This window comes from Carassius carassius, chromosome 19 (genome assembly GCF_963082965.1).
Source record: "Carassius carassius chromosome 19, fCarCar2.1, whole genome shotgun sequence".
Lineage (NCBI taxonomy): Eukaryota > Metazoa > Chordata > Actinopteri > Cypriniformes > Cyprinidae > Carassius > Carassius carassius.
In genome coordinates, this window is record NC_081773.1 from 10,105,323 (window position 1) to 10,125,429 (window position 20,107).

General features: G+C 41.4%; 1 protein-coding gene across 5 annotated transcripts in view; it reads left to right on the forward strand.

The window, feature by feature from the left end:
• Positions 1-20,107, forward strand: part of raph1a (Ras association (RalGDS/AF-6) and pleckstrin homology domains 1a) — a 73,179-nt gene that overhangs the window by 7,975 nt on the left and 45,097 nt on the right. For all 5 annotated transcript variants that reach the window (XM_059499757.1, XM_059499758.1, XM_059499760.1 and 2 more), the window contains exon 2: positions 17,486-17,542. The gene's annotated coding sequence lies outside the window, so the exon portion shown is untranslated. The remainder of the gene's footprint in view (positions 1-17,485; positions 17,543-20,107) is intronic.

A 20,107-nucleotide genomic window follows, 5' to 3' on the forward strand; every position in this document is an offset into this window, starting at 1 on the left:
TAGCTCAATAGCTGGTTAAAGTCAAGGTGATTGAGAATGTAGAGAGAGAATGAAGAGAGAAAAGTGTTTGGTGTGATCCATTTTAGTGAATTGGTTCGGACTAGGGATGGGATGGTATGAAAATTTAATATCACGATTATAGTGACTAAAATTATCACAATTATCAATATTATCACGGTTTTGTTGAAACGAGATGAAAGTGTTCAAAAATAGTTGATGCTCACACTGAAAACATTTCAGCAAGTTTTATATTTAATAATCAACAAACAACTAATAAAACAATTCTATGCACTTAATTTAAAGAAAGATTAAATTCTGTGGCATTTCCTTCCTTACAATGAAAAGTGTAGAAGCATAGAAAAGCATAGAAAAGTCACTGACTTTCGCCATTCCTTCTTTGAAAAAAAACAAAAAAACATTGTGCGCTGCGCTTGCGTCAGACTGTTGCTGGCTGGACATGATTTAATAGCGAGTTATTAAAACTGCGATAATCAAACACGGTTTTAATGATAATTCATTTTTAAACGATATTACTAACCTTCAGCACATTTTATCACGGTTATCGATAAAACCGGTTATCGTCCCATCCCTAGTTCGGACTGTCTGTGAATAAACATGCTCGATTAATTTTTCGTTTTTAGTTGCTGCCGTTTAGTTAAAAGTTTTCTAGTTTTATTAGTTGTGTTTCATATATGCAGCTGTTGTAAAGTTTAATTTGACAATTGACATTCTTATTGTTTTGCCTCTTTAAACTGATGCGATCTATTTAGCTATTTTCATTCTTTTTAAAAAGGGTTGCTTGACTATAGTTTGAGACTTTATCTTCTTGAGCTGCAATCTTCTCTCATAATTAATAAGTAAGTCTCACAGCACTGGGTGTAACATCATCCTCTATATATCCAGCTCTAAGAGTGAACTCCTTACTGTTCAGAAAGCACAGAAAATCATTTGATCGTGTTATGACATGCCTGGAACAGCTGTCATAATGCAAGGAGAGACATAATTGCATCTCAGCTGTTTTCCCTCTGGTAAACGAGAGGCAAATCTTTCTGGATCTCTATAAGAAATATTTTGAAGTTTGTATAGATTGACACCTTCATATAACTTGGGTTTATTGACATTTGTTTTGTTTTTTCAAATGGGTCATTCTGTGGAAGCTCAGTTCAGAAGAAATTTCCAAACTGATTGCTGTAATGGAGAAATTACATGTTAGGGCAGAGTAAGTCTTAATGTGTTTAGTAATGCAAGGTGTATCAGGCCCTAGAGGTGTGCAATGTCACATTATAGTTGGATCAAGCATACTGTTGCCAGGTTTGTTATGATTTTAAACATAATAATGTGTAATTATTTTTTTTCTTGATATAATGATAGTTAATACTGAATTTTGAAATGTGTGTATATTTAAATACAGCATTTGTTAGAGTGGTTGACCATCTCTTAAAACCCATGTCTGTGTTTGCGTGTGTTGTGAGGATCCACCTCTTCAAGTGTCATCATGGCCTAGATCCTCCTAACACTGTCCCAGAGCCAGATTCACAGTGGGTGGCTAAAGAGGGGTGTTACAGAGTTTAAATGTCTAGATCTCTTCTTCAGAAGACAGCTATCTTATGGAAATGCGCAAGGTTTCCACAAAGTTCAGGAAGGTGAAATTTAATCAGACCACCATCGAGACAGTGTGCTACAACGTAACGTTCCTTTCACATTTTTCTTAGATACTTTTAAATCAGAGTCTACATGTACATAGTGGATATGCACTATTTAATTTTTAGTTATTCTTTTGCTGCTCAAATTTATTTAGCATTTTTTCTTTTTTTTAATCTCTTGGGGGGGTCGACCAAGTCATGTAACAACATTTGTGGCATTGGTTATCCTGTTGTAGGATGTATTACATGTAATACTGAGTTGTAATTACTGTATAGTCAAAACTTAAATGGAGTTTGAATGTTTCACAATGAATAAGTTCTTCTTTTATCCTGAGCTTGTGTATGCAGCATTTAAGGGCATCATAAGTGCGCATGCAGGGTAAATTGAGTGCATTTTACTTGTTTGTTATTGTGATGTTTTATCAGCTGTTTGGACTCATTCTGACGGCACCCATTCACTGAAGAGGATCAGTTGGTGAAAAAGTGAAGTAAAGTTTTCAAAACCTGTTCCAATGAAAGAACAAACTCATCTACATCCTGAATTGACTGAGGGTGATTAAACTTTCAGGAAATAACATTTTTTGGTGAACTATTCCTTTACTGTGCACACAGTGTACTTATTCTCTTAAAGAGATCTTGACAAAAGTGGCATAGCTCCATCCTTTCTGTTGTCATATTTGGCTCAGAGATGTCATTGTAACATTTCTACCATTGTGTGCTTCTTAATACTCATCATGTGTGTGTTCTGAAACAGATCGCTCTCACCCTCCAATGGCTCCTAATACTGTGCACAGAAACTAATCAGCTCCTCTGCGATTAAACCCAGACATGCACATATACACACCATTGTGTGTCGAAATGAGATAAAGACAGCTACTGCGGTTTGAAAGTGGAGATGGCTAATGGATTTGTGCTCCCTCCTCCTGGATATGGGATAGAATTTCAAAGCGGGGCTTTTGGAGTTCATATGATGGCTCTTCATCAGATTCATGCCTAAGGCTTTCCTTTGTATGTATTAGCTTGTCATTGTGTTTTGCTTTCATTTTCATTGCTAAATCATTATGTTTTTTATGTGTGATGCTGTACAATTAAATGTACAATTTGTACAATAAGCTGGTAATTATTTATATGTGACCCTGGACCACTATGGGGTATATTTATAGTAATAGCCAAAAATACATGGTATGGGTCAAAAGTATTGATTTTTCTTTGATGCCAAAAATCATTAGGACATTAAGTAAAGATCATGTTCCATGAAGATATTTTGTACATTTATTACTGTAAATATATAAAAACATAATTTTTGATTAGTTATATGCATTGCTAAGAACTTCATTTGGACAAATATAAAGGTGATTTTCTCAATATTTAGATTTTTTGCACCCTCAGATTCCAGATTTTGAAATAGTTGTATCTCGGCCAAATATTGTTCTATCTAGGGATGGGACGGTATGAAAATTTAATATCACGATTATAGTGACTAAAATTATCACGATTATCAATATTATCACGGTTTTGTTGAAACGAGATGAAAGTGTTCAAAAATAGTTGATGCTCACACTGAAAACATTTCAGCAAGTTTTATATTTAATAATCATCAAACAACTAATAAAACAAGCAACTCTATGCACTTAATTTAAAGAAAGATTAAATTCTGTGGCATTTCCTTCCTTACAATGAAAAGTGTAGAAGCATAGAAAAGCATAGAAAAGTCACTGACTTTCGCCATTCCTTCTCGAAAAAAAAACAAAAAAAACATTGTGCGCTGCGCTTGCGTCAGACTGTTGCTGGCTGGACATTATTTAATAGTGAGTTATTAAAACCGCGATAATCAAACACGGTTTTAATGATAATTCATTTTTAAACGATATTACTAACCTTCAGCACATTTTATCACGGTTATCAATAAAACCGGTTATCGTCCCATCCCTAGTTCTATCCTAACAAACCACACCTCAATGGAAAGCTTATTTATTCAGCTTTCATGTGATGTATAAATCTTTATAAAATCTTTATAAAACCCTTATGACTGGTTTTATGGTTCAGGACAACCACATAATATAATATATATACAGTGGGTACGGAAAGTATTCAGACCCCCTTAAATTTTTCACTCTTTGTTATATTGCAGCCATTTGCTAAAATCATTTGTTCATTTTTTTCCTCATTAATGTACACACAGCACCCCATATTGACAGAAAAACACAGAATTTTTGACATTTTTGCACATTTATTAAAAAAGAAAAACTGAAATATCACATGGTCCTAAGTATTCAGACCCTTTGCTCAGTATTTAGTAGAAGCGCCCTTTTGATCTAATACAGTCACGAGTCTTTTTGGGAAAGATGCAACAAGTTTTTCACACCTGGATTTGGGGATCCTCTGCCATTCCTCCTTGCAGATCCTCTCCAGTTCTGTCAGGTTGGATGGTAAACATCGGTAGACAGCCATTTTCAGGGCTCCAGAGATGCTCAATTGGGTTTAAGTCAGGACTCTGGCTGGGCCAGTCAAGAACAGTCACGGAGTTGTTGTGAAGCCACATGTGCTAAGTAGGCTGCACGATATTAGAAAAAAATTACATTGCAATATTTTATTTTTCTGCGATATATATTGCGATATGAAATCTAATAAATTTTTTTCTTACAAACAAAAATGGGGTGAGCACACTTACATTCTCATTTTAAATGATTTAAACATCGACACCATCGTGTCAATTGATTAATATGCGCGATGGAGAGAGAGCCATTGTTAACTGAGAAGCTGCGCAAATCCACGTTCATTTTCAGTGTTTATTTGCGCATCTTCTCAGTTAACAACGGCTCTGTGTAGTAACAGCTGCTCTATGTGAAATCACGCACCTGATGGAAGTTACCGCTGATTATAGAACCTGCTTTACTGACGAGATGCGCATTAACGATCGTCAGATCGTGATCGGAGCAGCCCTACTTAAATGATTTTAGCAAATGGCTGCAATATAAGAAAGAGTGAAAAATTTAAGGGGGTCTGAATACTTTCCGTACCCACTGTGTGTGTGTGTGTGTGTGTGTATATATATATATATATATATATATATTACACAATATCCGTAATCGAACTATAAATAAAATATCCGGTTTTTAAAGTGCCATGTGTAGCGCATCTTTTACAGTCTGTCATTAGACCGTTTGTTTTTTATTCTATTCTTTGCCATCTTATCTAGTAGAGGGCACTCTAGACGTATTGTAGCATAGGCCCATGACCAAATCAAGCGAATAATAGCTAGTAGCCAGGCACGTCTGTGCGCTCCGCACGTGTGTTCTCCACCGTGGGGAACATTGTAAATAAAAAGAGAGCCGCACTTAATCCAGATCAAGTAGTTATTCGTAGATATTCGAATACATTGCATGATATTTGATATCCGTTCGAATTTTCTCAAAAGTGACAGCCCTAATGCGTAATAATGCCTCATATCGCCATTCAATGTCTACCAGTGTACAGAGCTGCAGCATTTCTGGGAAAGGCCAACAGCCTGGATCGATATGGATGAGGTGTCTTCTCATGCTTACTCTCCCACCCAGAGGGAAAAACCAGGATCTCTCCAGAAAGAGATCCCTGCTGGTTATGGTGTCTTTACATTTATGTCATTTGCCTTTGAATGGTTTCTCTAAAAACTTAAATGTTCTGCTGTTGTCCATTAGCAGCTCTTCCCGTCTGCACATGCTGCCTAGTTTCTTTAAAACATTACTTTAGCCTCCAGATACGGTTCTATTTTTGAATTGGAGGAAATGGCTGCAACCAATATTGTTCCTGCTTTGTCTTGTTTCTCCACCAGCTCCATTTTAACACCATTCTTTCTTGTTGCTGTGTTTTCCTGCAATGATCTAATGTAGAAGCGATTGTCTCTTGTATATCCTTTTTGACTGATGCTATTTTCATCAGTGGCCATGCTAACACTAAGCACCACCCGGGTTTGTTAAAGCTCAGGGAAGGTGGGGCGACCGTCTTGCTGTCCATGTGGCCCAGTTTAGGATACTCTGTGTAGAAAAGACATGTGGTCATGGGAGTTGAGCCACTCAGAACATAACTCTCTTATAAAAGACAAGCACACAGAGAGGCTTTTGTGTGAGATTTGTTGGAGGTCGTAGTGGGTGGTTGTTAAGTCATATTTTTGAGTGTGTATCTTCATCTGTGTCACTCGCCGGTGCAATTTTGGAGTCTAAATGGACCCAGTTGTTACTTCATGTGGGTCTCATATGGGACTATTTCACACTTTTTACGAGAGTCACATAATGTGCTTTGTTGGTGAAAAGCAAGCAGGAAAGCAGGAGTAGCCACATCTAAGGTGCGGCCACCATTTACTGTTGTTCTGCTATTTTTTTGCCAAATACACAAGCTTATGTAAAAGTGTTGTTTTTAGTGTGTTGATGTAGTTTCTTGTGTGTTTGGGTGGTTACTTATATGCCCAAGTTAAAACCATCCACCCTGGATTCTCAAAGATATTCTGGTGTATATGGTACCTCCTTAAGTGTGAGCTTATGGGATATTTGTGCATGTTTTATCACCCACCAGACTAAAGCCATAAGTTTGATTGTTTGCGAAAAATGTATAAAAGTACCATTCAGATATTTGTGGTCTGGAAGATTTAATTTGTTTTGTTTTTGAAAAAAGTATCTTATGGACACCAAGGCGGTATTTATTTGATCATAAGATGGACCGTTAAACAGTTATATTGATAAATATTACAATTTGAAGCATCCAGTTCAGCAGTTCTTTTTTAAGCAATTATACATTTTCAGGATTATTTGATGAATAGATGGTTCAAACTAAATTTATTTGAAAATCTTTTGTAACATTATATATATATATATATCTTTACTATCATTTTTGCATCCGCGGTATAAAAAATATCCCTTTTTCAAAAATAAAAAATATTTTTGAATAGTAGAGCCCGACCGATAGGGATTTTTGACCCATTTCCTATAAACTGCACTTACACAACATTCAATAGCAAAATATCTGCCTGTTCTATGTATGTGGGCTGTATAAACCATTTTCCAGAATGGACTATGTTAAAAAAAAAGCCTTAGATTACAGTCTCAATGACTAAACAATTGCACATCAAAAGTATATATTTTTTAATGATCAAAAAACAGTCTGGTTTTAAACATTTAACACTTTTACTTTCTTCCAGTTGAAGCTGGTTTTAACAGTCTGTGTGTGTACTGTAAATAAATTATAATACTAAAGTTAAAGTATTTGCAGAAGTAGTCCCACACTTTGCTGCTACAGCATTCACCTTTTTCAGCCATCTGTAGGCAGAAAGAGAGACAGAGAAAGAATAAGCATGTGTATTAATAATATCACCATGTATCATTACTCATGTCATCATTAGAATTATAATAATAATAAACTGGGATCTCCTACATAGGCAAAAATGAGAAATATATATATATTTTTTATTTGTCAAGCAATAGGTATTACCTATTTATATTTAACAATATTATTTCAACATTTTCCTGTTATGTCTGTAAAGCTGCTTTGAAACAATATGTAAAAAAAAAAAAAGCGCTTGTTCAGCTCATTTATTTACATGTCCCCTCTGGTTTAATCATTTCTGACGCACCTACTGTAGTTACTGTAACTACACTATATTTGCTATCACAGAACATCGTTTTGCCTACTATTACTGGAAGATTAGGGAATCAATTCGAAGTTGAATGGTTAACGTTAGTGTCATGAACACACCGCTGTCAATTTTGAGAAGAACCACCTTCAAACAAGTAAATAGCAAGCATTTAAGGGGCCTGCTAAAAAGGAAGCTATTAGCGTTAGAGTTACGTAACCAGCCTGAATTCACCAAATTGTTCTCTGGACCTGAGGGTAGCCTCTTCTTCCTTGCTTCTCTCTTAATTCTCATCAGCAGGACTAGCGCTATCGCTCGCTTCTTACAACGGGACAGATACATGTTTGCTGCTGACCGAAAGGAGGAGGAACAGACTATGAAAGAGCTCCCGCTAAACGTTTTTAAAACTCCGCCTACGCCATAGCGCAGCGCAAATCGCGTTGTATCTGAAGGGCAACGCTGAACCCAGCGGCAAGCGCCGTGCATACCGGGTCCTGTGTGAAAGGCCCAATTACGCGGTCATTATGTGGGAAACACACCGCAATAGAATAAGAATAAGTTAAACGCTAACGTTATAGTTTGACCTCCTATTAACGTTCGCGCTCTTCCACTGATAAACATGGTATTAGCTTTGTGGCTAATCTAATATAGCAATGCATTAGCGGCTGTAAGTGAATAGTTAGAAGTGATAATGATAGGACCGTTAGCTAGAACTACCACACAGTTTTTATATACAGGGTATGAACTAAATCTACAATCATTTCACATGACGAACGACAGACTCAACGTCAAAACAGTAAGTTACATCTCCGTGGCTTGGCTGATCGCTTTCTTCTGTAGTGGACTTCTGGCGCTGTTGTTAACTCTGGAGCTGCAGAGCTCCCTCTGGTGGGCACACTATGCAACACTCATAACATGAGTGAAGCATGAGACTCTGTTTCTCATGTTTCATCGGCCGTTATAAATGCCGATTTAAATGCAATTAGCTTATATCGGCCGATAATATCGGCCGGCCGATATATCGGTTGGGCTCTATTGAATAGTAGTTTAAGTCAGACATTGTGATTAATATATGTAGGGTTGGGAGTTTTCAAAGATAATTTCAAAGCATTTGTGATAGTTGCCTTAGAAAATGCTGCTAATTAGTTATTCTCCTCTCTGGTTTGTCTTACAGTGTCTGATCTAAGAACGTGCTTAGCTTTTTAGACAGAATTCCTCAAAGGTGCACCGCCTGAAGCCTTAAAGCACAGTTTATATTTATTCTCATGTAAACTGTTTTGGGGATTGCTTAAGATTCTGGCACTTGCTTCCTAAAATGTCATTGATTGCTACAGCAGTCTCACAGCAGATTGCCTCAAAATCTCTTTATTCATTCTTTTTAGCCTACTGAGTCACACCAGACTTTGCAGAGAGGTGGTAGAAGTAGTCTCCCTCCAACCATTTGCATGACCCAGTTGTTGCAGTACTCTATTTTCTCTCTTGTGAGCTGCTTGAGTTCTAATTACTACCACTAGCTATGATGCTCGAGCTTTTTCGTGAATGGGTGATGGTAATTCTTCTCTAGGGCTTCAGAGAGAGTGTGCAGTGGCTTTCACTGTTAAACACCCATCACATATCAAAGCCATAGTATGGCCTCTGGTCCATTCCTTCTGCGAGTCCTACTGACCTAATAATGACTCTCAGCCTCCGCTGTGTCTGTCCACACTACCAGCAGCTCACTAGCTCTGCCAGGTTAATTATTTCAATTCCAAATGCAGCCCTGGAGGGCGAAGAGACAGGTGAAACACTAAAGCCCGTGGCGGTGCAGTAATAGGCTGTCAGCAGCTCCCTCCTTTTCTCATTTAATCTGTGTCTGTCTGGAGGGCGAACGGACCTCCTCCTTTACAGCTCTGACTTTGAAATGAGAGCTGTAGGGTAGAGACGTGCACACAGATGCACTTACATTAATAAACAAATACACATAGCTGTCTGCTTCATCTGCAAAAGAAATGGAAATATCTGGGAAATGTCCGAAACCTAACTGTCAGTGGGGCATAAGCAGCGAATGAGAATGTATGAATTTGTAAATTTGGGGGGAAACAAAATTGCTGTGAAAATGTGTTGGGTATTACCCTTTAGTAAATGGATACTACGATTGAAAAAGATGTGCAATTACTTGAGATGAAGACTATAGTCATATCAATAGCCGACTGAAAATCATTGCGAAAAAGTGATACTGCACCCACACTTCTAGTTGATGACGCATATCAGTATTTAAGTAGTTAAATTACAGTCAAGTTATTATTACATTGCAGCTTTTTCAAGTCAGTAGTCAATAGGTGTGGTCACGTCTACCAATGTTCAGCAAATTTTCAGTGTCAAAATTTCATTTCATAAATTTCAGAATGTCATTTCAGTATATATATAAAAAAAAACAAGTGGGTGTTTTTGAATTAAGACTCATACAGAGACAGTGGATTTGAACAGATAATGGATTTTTGCATTTAGAGTAAAAAGATTTTATTTAAATATGGAAAAAAAAACTGGTTAGAAGTCAGAAACAATGAACAGCAGATTTTAACAAAATTGGCTGTCACCACTTTCAGTTCTAACATGACAGCTCTCTGAAAATTCTAGCATGATAGTGGGTATGACAAGGTTAATGCATTTGGTCTTTGCGGAACAGATCTGCTTCGTTTGCTGAATTGCTGCAGCTCTTGGTTATTGCTGCTGCTGCTGCAAAACAAGCACAGGAACTTACTACTGCCAATACATGCGCTGATACGATCTGCTGCACATATAGCATATAAAATAACACGTAGCAGATCTATACAGGTGGAGCTGGGGAGGGTGGAGGGTTTCAAAGGAACTCTAAAGCATGCTGTGAAATGATCTTGTGAATGCTAACAAGCTTTTTAAATGTAAAGCACCAAGCACGAACCAATCAGTAGATTAAAGTAGATTAAAGCTGTGAATATCATCACTTTGTGTTAACGACCCATCAGCCTATGCCATCTTGAGTTTCATAACAGAACTTGGCATTTGTTTAATCCTTTTTTCACATCAAAAGCATTTTTGTGCAATACAACATTAAAGATTTGATGTAGCGATTTAAAAAGTAGCTTGTTCTCTTAAAAACATGAGTTTGTCTTCTCTTTTTCTGAATGAAACTGGCCTAAATGGCACAAGCTCCTTCCACTAGTGTGTTTTTTTCTAAATGGAGCTGCTGTATTAGGTCAGTGTGTGGTCACTGCTTGCTTTGATGCTGTGTGACAGCTCGGTTTCTCCTCTCTGACGTCCTGCGCCGAAACACTGCAACTGTGTACTTCAAATCTGCATTGCATGCTGCTCTACCCTATACTCTCTCTCACTCGCATGTTCATCAAAGGGAAGTGTATCAGTTTTCGTCTGTATGGAAAGAAGGATGTGGAGGAGGTCACAGTGATAATCGTTCTTTTGTTTCTCCTTCCATCAGTATGAACAAGATGTAACTAGCTCACAACATTAGGCTTTATGTGGCTTCCTGCTGCAGAGAGCTGATCCTTGAATTTGAATTGCAAACGTTTGTGATTTTCCTCACTGGGTGTGTGGAAAGTGTGTTTGGTGCTCTTGCCCTGCTCATCAGTGAGGGTTCAGATTTCCTTAGCTTAAGATTTGGTTCTCTTACGAGAGCTCTCTCGTACTGCGTCTTAGCTAAGAGGCTACGGGAAAAGTCTCTTTTCACGAAATACTGAAGCAAAAAATTATCCTTAATTTTGAATTTTTGTAAAGCGCATTTGCAGCAGTACACAGCCATAGGCGAGACGGCTCGCTCGCTCATTGGCTGCTCTGCAGCAAGTGCACAGCCTATCAAGCGCAGGCTGATGCAATATCAGACCAATTAGGACGCTTCGCGCCCATCACGCCACTTCCCGCCGAAACGGGTGTGGCCCAACCCTATAAAAGGAGCTTGAAAAGGCTGACTCACCTGATTTTTCATCTCTTAAGCGAAGCTCACGCATCGCTGGATCACGGAGGAAGCAAGCGCCGTCTGAGAAGCATCTCAGCGGGACGAGCCATTCTGAAGCTGCTGGCCTTCGCCGCCTTCTACTGCCGTTACTGCTGCGCGGTCCGGCGCACATATCCTTTCAATTCTGTTATATCCAGTTGTTCTTTATGCGTGTGTGTTCGCCCTGCGACACACACTCGTAAAAGAGCTTGCGTCTTTTTTAAGATGCCTTCCTGCGGCTCGTCAGAGCCCCACTCAGCAAGGGAGACCGGTACGTCATCTGTGTCTCCTGCCTGGGTGAAGATCATGCAGCGCTCGCGCTCGCTGACGGCGGATGCCCTCACTGCAAGCTGTTGCCATGGTGACTCTGAGGACTCGCTTGGCCTTTTCTCTGAGCCTGCATTCTCCGCTGCGCTGAGGCGCCGCACTCTGCTAGCTTCGGGCAGTGAGGGCTGGGCGAGCTCCGAGGATCTCGCACCTTCTGCTCAGAAGCCCAGCAAACGAGCTGACATCGAGAAGGAGCCGAGGCGAGTGCTCACGCTGGCCGCGACGAGTCTCGGCCTCGAGTGGTCTGCACCAGCGCCCCCCCTCTCGTTCCCGGCTGGATGGTAGTTTCCTCTCGGATGAGTGTACTTCTCAAAGCCCGCCTCATTTCTTCCTGAGCTTCACGAAGAGGTGGCAAAGGCTTGGAACGCTCCATATTCAGCGCGAACTCGTTCGTCTGTCTCACTAGCATTCTCCACACTGGACGATGCTAAAAACAGGAACTACCAGTCACTTCCGCTGGTGGAACAGGCGCGCACGGCATAGTAAACGTGCCCACTCCTCAGTGCCCACAATCACTATGTCACACGTGTCATGTGGTTTCTGTAAAAACGAAACCCGTGCACGTTCGTCCGGCCACGGCCGATGGTGCTATAAATGTAGTGACGATGCCCACTCCTCAGTGCCCATCTCCGCATGTAAGCACAGCCCTGCACACAGGGTTCGCGCCTATAAGATCGACTCAGATCGGTCACACGCTCCACATAGTAAACGTGCCCACTCCTCAGTGCCCACAAACACTATGTCACACACGGCGCATGGTTTCTGTAAAAACGAAACCCGTGCACGTACGCTCTGCCCAGGCAGACAGCGAGTCGAAAGCAGTAAATGTGCACACTTGCAGCCCACAGTTACTCGCAGACATCACGAGTCCCACGGGACCCGCTCAGCCCTCTCTCAATCGGTTAAGCACCGGGACGGGGTCGAGGAGGATCGATCTACCCGCTGTGATCAGCGCGCTCCCCGCCTCAAATGCCACAGGCGTAACGCCCATGTTACAGCACACCGAAGCGCTGCCGTTGCTCAGTCAACAGAGCGCGCTTCGCATCCAGCCCTTAGCCATTCATGCAGATGCATGTTCAGTGCTTCCAGGGGTTTCGGATTGGGTGCTAGGCATTATAAAGAGAGGCTACTCACTACAGTTTTTTCGACGCCCTCCGCGCTTTTTAGCGCGCTTCGAAACCACGGTCAAAACAGAAGTAGCACGCATACTTCGGGCCGAAATATCAAAACTGTTGAGCAGAGGGGCTGTAGAGCCTGTGTCTCAAGCTCAAAGCGAGGGGGGGCTGTACAGCAGATACTTTCTAGTGCCCAAGAGAGACGGTGGTCTCAGGCCCATACTGGATCTAAGACAGCTGAACAAGTCATTGGTGAAACGCAGTTTCAGAATGCTTACGACCAGAAAGCTCCTCGCGCATATTCGCAGAGGAGACTGGTTCATGTCAATAGATCTGAAGGACGCGTATTTTCAAATACAGATGGCGTCAAGTCACAGGCGATATTTGAGATTCGCCTTCGAGGGCCAGGCATACCAGTTTGCAGTCCTGCCGTTCGGTTTGTCCGTAGCTCCTCGTACGTTCCTCTCATACTCCTCGTACGCTCCTCTCAGACTCAGAGGCATGCGAGTGCTGAACTATTTGGACGACTGGGTGATTCTGGCTCAATCACGAGCGGGGCTCGTAGAGCACAGGGCCGTTTTACTCAGTGTCAACTGGACGAAGAGTCGCTGAACCCCAGTCAGACTATACTGTTTTGGGTTTAGTTCTGGACTCACGTTCCATGACGGCACGGCTGTCACCACAGCGTGCGTTGGGCATTCAGCGCGCGGCAACTTCTCGCCGCTGCGGTGCGACCGTTTCGCTCAGAGAATGTCAGAGGATGCTGGGTCTCATGGCCTCAGCATCTCCGGTTCTGCAGTTGGGCCTGCTCCGCATGCGCCCCCTGCAGTTCTGGCTGGAAGCGTGGGTACCTGGTCGACTGCGTCTCAAGGTCAATCAGGGCTGTGTTACAGCCCTGAAACCCTGGACAGCAAACGACTGGTACCAATCAGGTGTAAGCCTGGGGACTTCCTCGAAAGTGAAGATGGTGTCGACGGACGCCTCCACTTCGGGATGGGGAGCGCTGCTTGAGGGCAGACCGTCCTTTGGCCTGTGGTCAGAACGGGAAAGGCTCCAACATATCAACTGTCTGGAAATGCTGGCAGTGGAGAACGCGCTGACGCGCTTTTGTCCCCGAATCAAGGGACACCACGTCTTAGTCCGTTCGGACGACATGTCTGTGGTGTCCTACAGAAATCGCCAGGGCGGTCTCGGGTCCCGAAACCTGTACAGGTTGGCAGAACGCCTCCTTGTTCGGGCTCAGCACAACTTGCGCTCGCTGAGGGCAGTTCATGTGCCTGGGCTACAGAATCTGGGTCCAGACAGGCTGTCCAGAAGCAACATTCCCACAGGCAAATGGTCTCTACACCCGCAAACAGTCCGGCTGTTGTGGAAGAGATTTGGCAGGGCGGAGGTGGACCTCTTCGCGTCCCACGGAAACGCTCACTGCCCCGCGTTCTTTTCCAAGGACGAAAGCGCGCTGTCACGGAGATGGCCGTGCTGCCCGCTTTATGCTTTCCCTCCCGTCTCCCTCCTTCCGCAGGTGATAGAACGGGTGAGAGAAACGAGATGTTCAATACTGCTTGTAGCACCTTTTTGGAAGAACCAACCATGGTTCCCAGATTTGATGCAGTTAGCAGACATCGCCCCGTGGCCAGTGCCGTTGAGGAGGGACCTCCTCTCGCAGGCCAGGGGCTTGATTTGGCACCCTCAACCGGAGTTGTGGTCCCTCCATGTGTGGGCGCTCAACGGTTACCCGCTGATCTCCTAGTGGGAGTGCTAAATACCATCATTCAGGCTAGAGCTCCGTCGACACGACGGCTGTATGCCTCGAAGTGGTCGGTGTTCTCCAGCTGGTGCACGGCTCGGGGATGTTCACCCCTTAGTTGTGAGGTGACGGAGGTTCTCTCCTTCCTACAGGAGCTGTTGGATAAGGGCAGAGCCCCATCCACGCTCGAAGTTTATGTGGCGGCCATCGCAGCGTTTTCTGAACAGTGCTCGGTCAGTCAATAAGAAGGAACGATTTGGTCATCCGCTTCCTTAGAGGAGCTAGGAGGCTGAATCCTCCCAGACCTCCGTCAGTCCCTATATGGGACCTCGCGGCGGTTTTGGAGGCCATGAAGGGTCCCCCTTCTGAGCCTATCCAATCGATTAGCCTCCAGCATCTGTCGTTCAAGACAGTATTCTTGTTGGCTCTCGCTTCAGTGAAGCGTGTGGGTGACCTGCACGCGTTCTCGGTGAGCTTGTCGTGCTTGGAGTTTGGGCCTAATGACTCAAGGGTCATACTCAAACCTAGGCACGGTTATGTGCTGAAGTCCCTCAACACGCCGTTTCGGGCTCAGGTTATTGCCCTGTCTGCCCTGTCGGTGTCAGGAGAGGATGGAGACTCGAGTCTTCTTTGCCCTGTTAGGGTTTTAAGAGCTTATGTGTCTCGCTCCGCTGTCTTTCGACAGGCTGAGCAGCTGTTTGTCTCGTTCAGTGGACGTTCCAAGGGAATGGCTTTTTCGAGAAAGACTCTATCCAGATGGATAGTTGACGCCATAGCGTTAGCTTACGCTACCAGGGGCCTTCAGTGCCCACTGGGCGTCAGAGCACACTCCACAAGGGGCGTCGCCTCGTCGTGGGCGTGGTCTACTGGGATCTCCTTGCAGGATATATGTATGGCGGCAGGTTGGGCCTCGCCGTCTGCATTTATCAGGTTCTATAACCTGGAGGTTCCCGCCTTGCAAGCAAGGCTGCTGTCGGTATAGCCGAATCAGGGCCCTGATGGGAATTCTGAGTTTGTGAGCATTATGCGCTGCCGACTGTTATATGGGCAGTATTGCGTAAGACCCGCATTGCCACATTGGTCAGGCCTTGCCTTGACTGTTTGATGTTATATTGCCGCATCTACGTATGCTGCTAGATATGGGACGGAGGGCTCCCCCCCTTTCCTGTCCTGGACTCTCTGTGAGTCCCTCGGGTGACTGTGCACTGTATATTCTGAGCGTTGCTTCAGGTTTATTGGTGTGTGATCCCTGCGCGCACGAGGTGCATGGCTCCTAATTGGTCTGATATTGCATCAGCCTGCGCTCGATAGGCTGTGCACTTGCTGCAGAGCAGCCAATGAGCGAGCGAGCCGTCTCGCCTATGGCTGTGTACTGCTGCAAATGCGCTTTACAAAAATTCAAAATTAAGGATAATTTTTTGCTTCAGTATTACGTGAAAAGAGACTTTTCCTGTAGCGTCTTAGCTAAGACGCAGTACTCGTTCCCTCTTCTAGAGAGAACCGAGGTTACGTTAGCTCATTTTGTTTTTTGGAAGAGCAACCTTTAGGAGCTACAAAGAGGCAGCTAGTCTTTGTAAATACAACCTAGTGAACAGCTGTGTAGCAGACATGTAGAAGGGTGTGTGAGAGTGTATCAAAGCATTTTAACCCCACTCTCTGTATAAATAGCCTAACCCACTGACCCACACACACCACTACAGTGGACTGTTTATTTATAGTGCACTGGTGTTGATTTGACTCAACTTCATTTCTGGAGTATGTGAGGCACTAAAGCGTATCTGATGGTAACAATTCTATTTTAGGAAGATTCTTGCAGAATTTAATATGTTATTAGTATTTGATAATATTTAGTCTTAAATATAACACATCAGGATACCTTATAGGGAATACGCAGCATTTGTTTTAAACAAAGCCTATCTGAGGAGTTGTATACAGTCTGCTTAAGCTCTTCAGCTCTTCCTACAGTAATTGGGGCACTGGCATGAAATGACAACCAGTGACAGCAGTGTCCTATAGTGTGACATGCTATACTTCCTATACAACGTTTATTCCCCTATTTTTAGAAGTGTCCAATAACAACATCACTTTTTTGACCAAAAAACTAAGCATAAGTCTACTACAATAAAACATTTATTTTGCTTATTTATTAATTCACGGCTATGTCAAGCTTAAAATGCTAGATGTTTCTCATTTGAGAATGAATATCTGTGTTACATAAATGCATTTTGCATATGAAAAAACACATTAAATAAGTGTTAAACTTGTAAATACTGTTGTTAACTTTTAAACACATGATGAAATAGATTGCAGTTGTTGTGTGCTACTCTTTAAAGATCTGATATTAAACAGCCAAAATAGAAAAATTAATTATTATACAAAAAGATCAAGATTATTATAATCTGTGTCTATCTAAAATAGATAGACAGATAGTTTTAAATATCATTTGACTAATTAGTTATAGTTTTATTGTCATGTTAATTAGAATACAGTAAATGTAATAAAATGCATTCTTTCGAAGTGCTCATGTTTTCGATGTTTCTAAATATAATCTTTCTCTATATAGCAGTATACATATGTAACTTAATGTCCTCATTGTGAGAGTTAAGAGTTAATGATATATTAGGCTATGTGTTTCTCTGCTTTAAATCAGAAACCAGACCCATGTCAACATCTGCTTCTTGTGATCTCATAGATTTATGTCGTTAGACTTGATCAATCAGTTGCTTTCAGTTTAATTGAAATGTTATTCCATCAAAGCTTTCACCTTGTTTAAAGAACGAATGTGCTTGCATTATGTGCATGCATTAAGCATTAATTGAATCTTGGGTTATAATACTGAAACATTTGAACAGCTCAGGATCAGTCATGACCACTAGAGCCGTGTTCCATTAAACAACCTTTTTCAAGTTTTTATTGGTCATATCAACTTGTTTATGAGTGGTGGCCACATTAATCATAGTATTAAAGACAGTTTTAAAATCAGCATTTTGATATCATGGAGCAACAGCTACATAATCTCCTTTTTTATCTAAATGTATAATGGGCCAGGGCACCTTTAATTAAGTTCTCTTTTCTGTTCCACAGATTGATTGAGGACCTTTTCCATTCAGAAATCAGCTTGGCACTGCCACAGAACCAAAGGTAAGCTTTCTTTAGCACTAAAACGGCTGACTGCATGATTTGCCAAAATTAATTTAGATTTTATAAATATAGGTGATGGGTGTAATGTTCAGATATTGAAATCTCAGGTGGTGGAGTGATGTATTTATATATTTTTTATTTTTAGTGTCATACCACAGGTTGAGTTCCCTGAAGAAAAAAAAACACCACTGAATGCGTGATTGGCTTTTTTCTCTAAACATTCCATAATATATTTTAATAACACTCTGAATATTTCCATAGACATGTGATGCATGTTTTGAAAGCAACATAATGTCTGTGAACATACCCAGCCCATAAAGCCTCTGAGTAAGTTAGCGAAATCTCAAATAATGTTGCTTTAAGCCTCGGATCCTCCCGTTCGCTTGCCACAGAGTCTGTCTGCATTGGTAATTCCATTTGAAAAGTGAAAGCATGTGGGGACATATGGAAACAGTAGACCCAGTCTCTCCTCCAGGACTCTGATGTTCCTGAATTACATCCCTGTGTGTCGTCTGCCTTGTTATCAAGTCTGAAACCTGCCGCCTGCCGTACATTCCAGCGCATGTGTGCACACAGACACTATCATTAACCCCTCGAAACCTTAGTGCTGGTTCCCTCCATCCACCCTCTCAGTTAGTGCCTTTTCATGTCTCGTCTCAGAGGGAATCGCAGAAGTGTGGTCCTCTCTTCAGAGAGCCGGCTTTAGCTCTGTGCTAATGAGAGGGGACAGTGAGAGAGGACGTCAGACCCCTGGGGCCCCACCACTGCGAGAGCAAAGACTTCACAGTCTCAAGTTACCTTGAACAATAATTATACAAAGTGTCATTTTCCTCATCAGTGCAGTGCAGTGCAGGACAAGAGTGTTGGTGTTTTCTCTCTTGCATTAGGTGTCTAGACCAGTTGTCTGAGGAGCAAGATACCTAGTACCTACTGGAAATTTTGTAAAATTGTCAGACATGGTTAAACTTTCAAAACTGTAAAGAGATACTTTAATATTGTTGTTTATATATTTTTTTGTAGTCACATGATTCACTGGTAAAGGGCGTCAGGGGAGAATGAAATCAATGTCAGTAGCCTTGAAGAAAAGCTGTTTTTAGTTCCCTAGATGCCAAAGAAGCAGCTTTCCACACAGCCTGTGCAAAGGTGCTGCGTTTCTAATTGTTTTGGTTTAGATGGAAATAGAATCTGAAAGTATGTGCTGCTCCCGGGCAGCCGCTCTGTCCCACTGTGAGCTGATTTTGGAGTATCTAGTAACTCTTGACTTCAGCTGCTACCTAAAGCCTGCATGACTCAGTCGCATTGATCACACTGCTTTTATTTGGTATTTTCCATAATACGGGATAGAGATTGCTTCAGTTTTTTAAAGCAGTAAAATCATGAATTCTTTGATAAAATGTTTAATATTGAAATCACATCTAATTGAAAATTGGTGATGAAATTGGATGAATTGATGTTAAATTCTTTTTTTATCATTGTTGCATAATTCAACTCTTTTGCCCAAGTTACTGTAAAAAAAACAAAAACAAAAAATGTTTCTTTATTTATAGAAAATGTAAGTATTATAAATTCTCCAATAATATACCAAGATTTGTTTTCAAACTTAATTGTCTCTATTTAAGTACATTTTGAATACGAAACTGTTTCTGTTTAATATTTGCTATAAATTAACAGAATTGTTCAAATCATTGTTTCATGCCTTAGATTTGGTAACAGGGTTGCAAAAATGGCATACATCATATAAAATAAAGAGATAGACATTTTCTAAAATGTAATTACCTATCTCACAAACCAGCTGTTAAAAAATGTATTTCTATTTTGTATCCTTGTCGTGGATAGTGGCATTTATGTGCCAGTAAAGCCTAACACAATAGAGGATCCAGATGGGTCAGATTGTGGTCAGTCTATCCAAATGTCTAATTTTCAAGGGCCGGCTTGTGTGTCTGTCTCATTTGCAGCCCTCTAGAAAGGGTGTGATAGTTTTGATTCTATTCATAACATATACAAACCAGGATCTTTGTTTTTGTTTGGAAGAATGGCCTTTGGCTGACTCATGAGCTCTTTCAAATGTAGATCCTGAAGTGGTGTTGACCTTAGCAGACTTACTTTACTGAATTCTGTTCCGACTTGACCTTTCAGCACCATACAAACTGACTGCTCTGATTGCACTGGTTTCATGAAGATAAGAAAAGAGCAAGTGGGTACAGGAAGTGATGGAATGATGTCAGAGCACCCACAGGAAAGCAGATAATGGAGGAGTGCAATGTGCTTTTATCTACCCATTCTAATGTGTTACCACATAACTTTATTTTATTTTATTACATTGTTATTGTTCAAAAGGTTGCTTGAAAGAAGTCTCTTATGCTCACTAAGGCTGCATTCATTTGATCAAAAAACTGTAGCCAGTAAAAATAATAATGTTGTGAGATATTGTGAAATATTAGTACAATAAAAAAATATTGGATATATTTTAAAATGTTTTTTTTTTCCTGTGAAAAAAAGCAGAATTTTCAGCAGTTATTACTCCAGTCTTCACTGTCACGTTATCATTCAGAAATCATTCTAATA